The sequence below is a fragment of the Canis lupus genome, chromosome 34 (assembly GCF_003254725.2).
Source record: "Canis lupus dingo isolate Sandy chromosome 34, ASM325472v2, whole genome shotgun sequence".
Taxonomy (NCBI): domain Eukaryota; kingdom Metazoa; phylum Chordata; class Mammalia; order Carnivora; family Canidae; genus Canis; species Canis lupus.
In genome coordinates, this window is record NC_064276.1 from 5,513,897 (window position 1) to 5,521,219 (window position 7,323).

Here is a 7,323-nt window from a genome sequence, read left to right on the forward strand (position 1 = left end):
TATAGTACATCGTTAGTTTCAGATTTACCCGTTGCATATAACATCACATCATGTGCCCTCCATAGTGCCCATCACCCAGTTATCCCACCCACCCACCTACTTCCCCTCCAGCAACCCTCAGTTTGTTTCCTAGAGTTAGAGTCTCAAGGTGTTTCTTCCTTTTTAAAAAGTCCACACAAATTTATCAATGGCAGGTTATTTATCAATCTGCTCAGTAGTAGCTGTATTGTCCTGCAGATTTTTTTTATTTTTGAAATGAATTAAAGAGTTTACTCAGAGTTGACATGACCAAGATGATGTATTTTAAACAATAAGAAATAAGTAGTTATAATAAAGCTTTGGGAAGAACAAGGTTTTTTATTTTTATTTTTAATTATTCACAAACCTCTATGTCTCTAACTCATTTCAGGCTATCCATTAAAGGGAAGTCTAATGATAAGAGACGAAAAATTTCAAAACAAGACATTGAAATAAATGAATCTTGTTGAATGCAATGTAGTTTTGTGGCTCAAGTGTAAATTTACTGTGAATTCCATTGATCCAATATCCTGTAAGTCAGTGTGCAAGCTATTGCCTCCCAGGACTTTGAAATTTTCCTTTAGGTCTTGGCATAAGCAAATGATAATTCAAGAGTTCCATCTGCCAGGGGTGTTGTTGTTGTTGTTGTTGTTGTTGTTGTTGTTGTCGTTGTTTTTTCTAAAAAAAAAAAAAAAAAAGATGATACAGGCAAGAAATGATAAATAGTAGAGCTTGAGATTAAATTTGCTAACTAGTGTCTCAAAACTGCAATATTTCTATTCCCAGAACATTATTTTCAAAAAAAGTAAACCATTATTTTACTTTTTATCTCTTGCTTTAGATACTATATTAAAATCCCCCCAGCCGATTCAAGTGGGCAGCCAGGGCTCGACATCACTGCATGGTCCTGCCTCTGAGTGGGGTCAGCCATCGGATATTGTCTAGGAAAAGCCCTTGTGTTGCCAGGGAAGCACAAGCCAGACTCAAAGACCTACTCTGAGTCGCTTTACTGAAGTGTGGCTCAACGCACTATTAAACAAAAAGCAGGAGTTGTAGGACGCCTGGGTGGCTCAGTCAGTTGAGTGAGCCTTGGCTCAGGTCATGATCTCGGTGTCCTGAAATCGAGCTCTGCATTGGGCTCCTTGCTCAGCGGAGAGCCTGCTTCTCCCTCTCCTTCTGCTGCTCCACCTGTTTGTGCGCGCTCTCTCTGTCTCTCTCTCTCTCTCTCTGTGTCAAATAAATAAAATCTTAAAGAAAAAAAGCAGTAGTTGTGAAGGTGGACTTGAGTAGAGTCAGAAGCCCTCAGATGAAATGCGTGACATTGCCCAATCATGACTCAGCCTCATACTATGCTTTTTCAAAAAGTCAAAAGCAAAAAAGAATTCTATCTTTTCAAATATGCAAAAAGCAAGTTTCTTACATCTGGTTTAAACAAAAAGGAAAAAAAGAAATTTATGTTCATTTAGTGTTTACAAGATTTATTTCTCTGTACATCATTAAAGCAAATATAAATACATATGTATGTAAACTGACTTTGCACTAGTATGAGCTGTGAGGACTAAATCATAAATATGTATATAATATACACACATAGTATCTTAAAACATTTAAAAGATTGTACTATCACTATTCATTATCAGCTGTGAAGAGGGCATATTACTAAAGTTAATACACTTATTCACATAACACCTATAAAACAAAGCATCATCTGGACATAGGGGTTTGGATGTCGCATCATGTTTTTCTGGCCTGGGCTTTGCCTACTTGAGACTGACTGCCGGAACCTTACACAGCCCCTGTACTCTCAGAGGAGGCCACCTTCTCTTTGCCGAATGTGGCAAGTTCCTTCTCTATGGAATACCTTGCACCTCCCCTTCCACCTCTAATCTCCTCTGCTTGACAGGGGCCCTATATCCTTATTACCTGTTTATTCTACTTGACCCCATGCAGCTTCTCCCAGGTACCCTTCCTTTGGGCCTCAAACTCCTGTGCTTTTTCTGTGCTTCCCTCAACTATCAAGGTCATCCATCCATACTGCATCTCTGAATCCTCACCCCCTGGACTTGTATGGGACATGGGACCCCATTCCTCGCTGACTTGTGGAATGGACAAATGACTTCACAACTTTAACTGAGGGGTATGTTGCTCTTCAAATACAATGGGGTTTCCATCATACTAGCTCTGGCCCTTGAAAGAAGAAGAGTCAGGTGTATCAGCACTTTATTCCCCCATCTTTTCATTAGAACAGAACACAATCAAGACCCTGGTAACAAAACCGGTTTTGAACTTGTTACCGCAAGGTCTAAATTAAACCTCATCATTTTACCAGAAATAATCCCCAATATATTTATTACAACGTGAAATCACAACACTAAATCAGGGCTTCAGTAAAGACAGATTTATATGCAACATTTCTGAGAAGAAGTTAGTGTTGAGCTGGAACGGGCAGGTAACCATCTTCCTATTATTTGTAAGGCACAGAAGCCCTTGATAACGTTTCTCAGATGCTTGAGTTCAGAGCTCCTCAGATTTGATACAACATTCAGACTTCTTTTTCTATTGAGATTCTATGGGAAAATCAGAACCAGATGATTCTATTATGGTAAGAGAGTTCCAGCCTTCTTCTCCTAAGAGTATGTACACTAGGATTTATTATGACCCTGGTATTTTGAAAGCCAAATGATAGATAATTGGATTCCCTGGATAAAGTATTTCTTCCTAAATGTTCCTAGCTGACTACACATTTCAGAACAACTCTCATCTGTGAATTGATGATATGTGAAACTTAAACCTATGAGAAACAGATGATTTTTATTTAATATTTTAATAGTGCACATTAGCGGCTAGTGCCAGACATCGTTCCAGAAATTTCTATCTCTGGAGGAATTGGGCTCACCATGGGGTGAGTAGTATTTCTTTAAGCAGTTTCCATCTGACAGTCTCAGAGTGGTCAGCATCTGCTTTAATAATTGAGCCTGACTTAAAATGCTTCAAAGCAGACACAAGTTCTTTAAAATTGGATCCAAAAGAGGAGCTATCAAGCTATTGACTTCTGTGAAAAGAAACAGAAAGAAAACAAATCTATTTGGGTACAGAATAAAGGAAAATTGTCCCTCCCTGGGCTTAATGACTGTGCTGGCATTTCCAAGACTTCCTAAAATAATGACTTGTAAGATTTTCCTCCCTCCCACTCTTGGTGAGACAGACCCCCTAGCTAACACATCCTAACACAGCCAGCGTATCTGGCAAAGGGACATTGTTATTTCCGCTTCATTATCAGGGATCGCCCTCATCCTGAAGGCGCACACAGAATACCTCTGCTGGGATTTCACCTGAAACAGAAAACGGGATACATGTGCCAAAATAACTGTGGAGGGGGAAAAAAAAGTTGGGCTTCTCTGTTTTGTCTTTTTGATTATGACAAAATCTCCTCCCAACTCACACAAAACCCCTCTCCATAAAGGTCATAGAAAGAAAAGTTTTATTACTGAATTAGCACTAAACCAGAATGTGTTGTACATCACAGGCAATCTGCTCCGAGATTGCAAAGAATCTTACCCTTTTACGTCGCCAAGCAGATACAACCCATTACATACTTGTTCTCAAGATAAACAATAAGTAGTCCTTAAGTGAACTGTACTATTTGTCACACGTAATTCATCCTAAATACACTTGGTATGGGGGTGACCATCTAGTTGGCTTTATTCAGAGAGAAAATAAATTCATCATTTCTTTATGACAGGAAGCAATTTTGTAACTCGGAGTCAGGTGCCCACCAGTTAGGTTTCCTACCCTAGACCTGAAACTGGGAGGTAGGCACATACCATCATAGATGATTGTATCCAAGAGGTGGCTCCCAGGTCCTTGAGAAAGACAGTCCAGAGTTGGAAAGCTACTAAGAAAGTTACCCAGCTTTTAAAAAGATTTGCATACATTTCAAAGAGACAGAGAAAGGACTTGGAGCTAGGTTATCTTAAGTAAATGATCAAAGAAATGAGGGGATGTCTCTTTCCTTACTTCCAACAAGGAGAATTAAACCTTTTGCTTTTTATTTCTATCATCCTTGCACTGAGGAAGGGGTAGGAATAACAATTCAACAAAGATATTTCAAAGATATTTAAATGTTAAGCTGGAATTATTTTTTATACATGTAACATATTTAAAATATAACGTTTGCTTTTGTAGAAGCTTCAAAAAAAAAAAAAAAAAAAAACAAAAGCATAGAATTTACTTGTTTCCAGAGTCTAAAAATAATTATAATGGGTAGCACCAGAGTAAAGTAGAACCTAAATGGTCTCGACCATTTTTGTTGGAGCCATTCTCTGAACCAGCCATTTATATACATGACCGATATAAAATATTACACTATAAAAAGCATTTAAAAGAACACTTAAACCATTCTCCTGTTAAGCAGAAACAAAATCTAGCTATGATTCAAGCTCAAAACCATGAAGCAGAATTCAGTTAGGGTTAGGGTTAGGGTCAGGGTTAGATAAACCTCCAAGTTTAGGTGATACATGAAAGTGTCTGAATAGCAGAGAACGCACTAAGGACCATGCTTACTCTTCAGTTTCTACTGTGAATACTTATTCCCTCCTGGCCTTTTGAAATGAACCACTGGAAAGTTGGATTAATTATTCAGAAAGCCAGAAATGCCCTTTGCCTGTTATCTTTATGAAATGCAAATTACAGATTCCGAAAAAGTAAATGGTGACTCAAAATACAGTATAGAACAATGGTTGCTGTTAATGGAAATGCTTTAAAAGTCAAGACAACCAGGAAGAATAGGGATGGGGAGGATTTTTCCTTTTAAAATTAAACTTTCTCACTGGTAAGCCCCTGATGGAACTTTTTTTCCCTTCATTTAAAGGAATAATTTCTTAATCAATAGTACTTGCATGAAAGCAGCTTTGAGCTTTCCGAAGAGAAGAGAACTGTTTCAAAGCAGGGCCTGCTGCTCAGAAATACAATATTGCCTCATTAAAACGAGAATCTCCAGCTGGGCAGGGGCGGTAGCCAAGGTCAGAAAGAAGAGTGAGCATTCATTAAGATTTTCTCACTAAATACCCATTTTTAAATCATTCTCTTCAAAACCTTATCTAAATTGGAAACCTACAATTGTCTGCTCTTGCAAAACTGAAGGCCCACTTTATCTTGTCTGGGTCTGAAGTAAACGCCAAAACTTTTTTTTTTTTCCAAAGGTGGGGTGGGTGGGGGCTTTCAGAGAGCAGGTTTTGAGGTTTTGAGGTTGCAGAGGGTCTGGGTGGCAAACCTATGGAGTTCGATTTATATGTCACAACAAAGGGGTTTTGTTTTGTTTTGTTTTGTTTTGAATTTCAAATCTCAGTGTAGGTAATTAAGAAAATTTCATGGAACAGAATTCATGTATTGTAACTTTTGTACTATTTATACGTAAAGAACATGTGTTTAACAGCAGAAAGCAAGAGATATTTTTTCCAGAATTAAAGTGCATTTTAAAATATGATTTTTATCTATTCACTTCCGTGCGTATCAGTACAGATTTATTAGCTTTAACAAAACAAAACGTTTCCATGCCCTGTGCCAGAATAAGTAATGACCAGAATAGCTGCTATGCAGTCTAGGCTACCATCTGTTAATTCCACTGAACAGAGCACAAACACCACTTTCTTCTGAAATGCTTTGAAAATACTCACGATTATTTGTCAAAACCATACAAAATGCTTAAAAATTTGTCTATTCATTCAAAGCAATAAGAAAAGTGAGTGTCGAATTGGATTTTGTTTCCCCAGAGCTGAAGACAAGTTCTCTCGTTTTCTGCCTTATATCTTTATAAAAATAAATGAATGTTTTAAAATGTCTTTATTAACAGAGGGTAGAACAGCACCTAGCATGTAGTAAGAGCTCAGTTAACATGCAGTAACACCTGAGGAAGTAAAGATTTTGTGGAACATCTTTGCTAGGTGGGCATGCAGAGAATGTTAGCATCTTCGGTGTTAGCTGTGGTGTTATCATGCTTCTTAGCTGAAATACAAAATAAAGTTCAAATAAATATTGAATAAATGCAAGTTTCAATGCTGAGAGGCTCAATACATCTTATTCAATTTTCTAGTCTTCCTTCTGGCTATTACATTACTCATTAATCTTTCTTTCTACTGTAAAGTAGTAAAGGAAAACAAAAAAATCTAATGATTTTTTTCTATCTTTAGGGCTCTGATAAAGTTTTCTTTTTTTCAATCACTATAGCCATAGAACAGAGCATAACAGAGGTCCCCCCCCCACTCAAGTCACTTTCCCTATTTATAATTTTGTTTTCTATTTATTTGAAATAATTGGTAGTCTATTTATAAGGACAAAACTGATCAAGTTTGTGGGGTGGGTGCAGTGAAAAATCTCCCTTCCACTCTTACCTTCCAGTGTTGACATTCTTCTCTCTGAAGAGGACCCATGGTATTAATTTCATGTACCTTTCAAAGATGTTCTCAAATAATCTGTGGAAGGAGGTGGGTGTGATTGTAACTGGACTCTTGAGTCACCAAGTGAGGAAGCATCATCTTGAGGAAAAGCTGACCACTGAGTTTGTGGTGCTGGAAGAAAGGTTAGGGATTCATTTCATAATCAAGGATGCTGAAATCTGCAGAATTGAAAGAAAAAAAAATAGTCCCTGTCCAATGTCACAGAAGGGTGAGCCAGGATTCAAATATAGGTCATATGATTCCAAGTATGAAGCTCTCTCTTCCCACAGCATGAAACTGAAATAAGTTATTGTAAAGTTATTGAGATCTGAAACTTAGTCACTATTAATACCTCTATCATTTGCCATTATCCTGAGTTATCAAGGTCGCTTAGGTAAAGGAAGTGGAATTGAGTCTAACTTAAATGCAACAATTTACTGGATAAGAAGATTCTGTGCCTGTGCATACATACCTGTCTATCCACACTAACTGAATTTACTGTTTGCTCAAACAACTCTACGAAGTCAGCAGAGAAAATGAGAAGCCCATCCTGCAACATCAATAAAAGAAGACACTGTTGTTTATGAGGCAGGCCAGTTATGTATCTATGTGGCCACTTAAAAATGATAGTAAGGATGGCCATGATGATAAAAAAATATATCCTCCCAAATGCAAACATGGATAAAAAAAGAAATATTTTTTAAAAATTTTAAAGGTGAAACAAGCTGAGCTATCACAAAGCTGAATGAGACCATAACTGTCAGAAATTAAAGAAATTTGAAGAAAAATGAACCAGCCTTAAGGAAATTAAAAAAAAAAAAGTCTTTGCTAAGAAGGTAATCCATATGAAAACAGAATGCTGATATTTTAT

General features: G+C 37.3%; 1 long non-coding RNA gene across 1 annotated transcript; it reads right to left on the reverse strand.

Annotated features, from left to right (window-relative positions):
• Positions 1-3,510: 3,510 nt before the first annotated feature.
• LOC112662841 (uncharacterized) lies at positions 3,511-7,102 on the reverse strand. The gene is made up of 3 exons (XR_003138883.3): positions 6,925-7,102; positions 6,408-6,584; positions 3,511-6,021 (listed from the first exon to the last, which is right to left on the reverse strand). It is a non-coding gene; the product is annotated as an uncharacterized LOC112662841 (long non-coding RNA).
• Between the last annotated feature and the right edge of the window lie 221 nt (positions 7,103-7,323).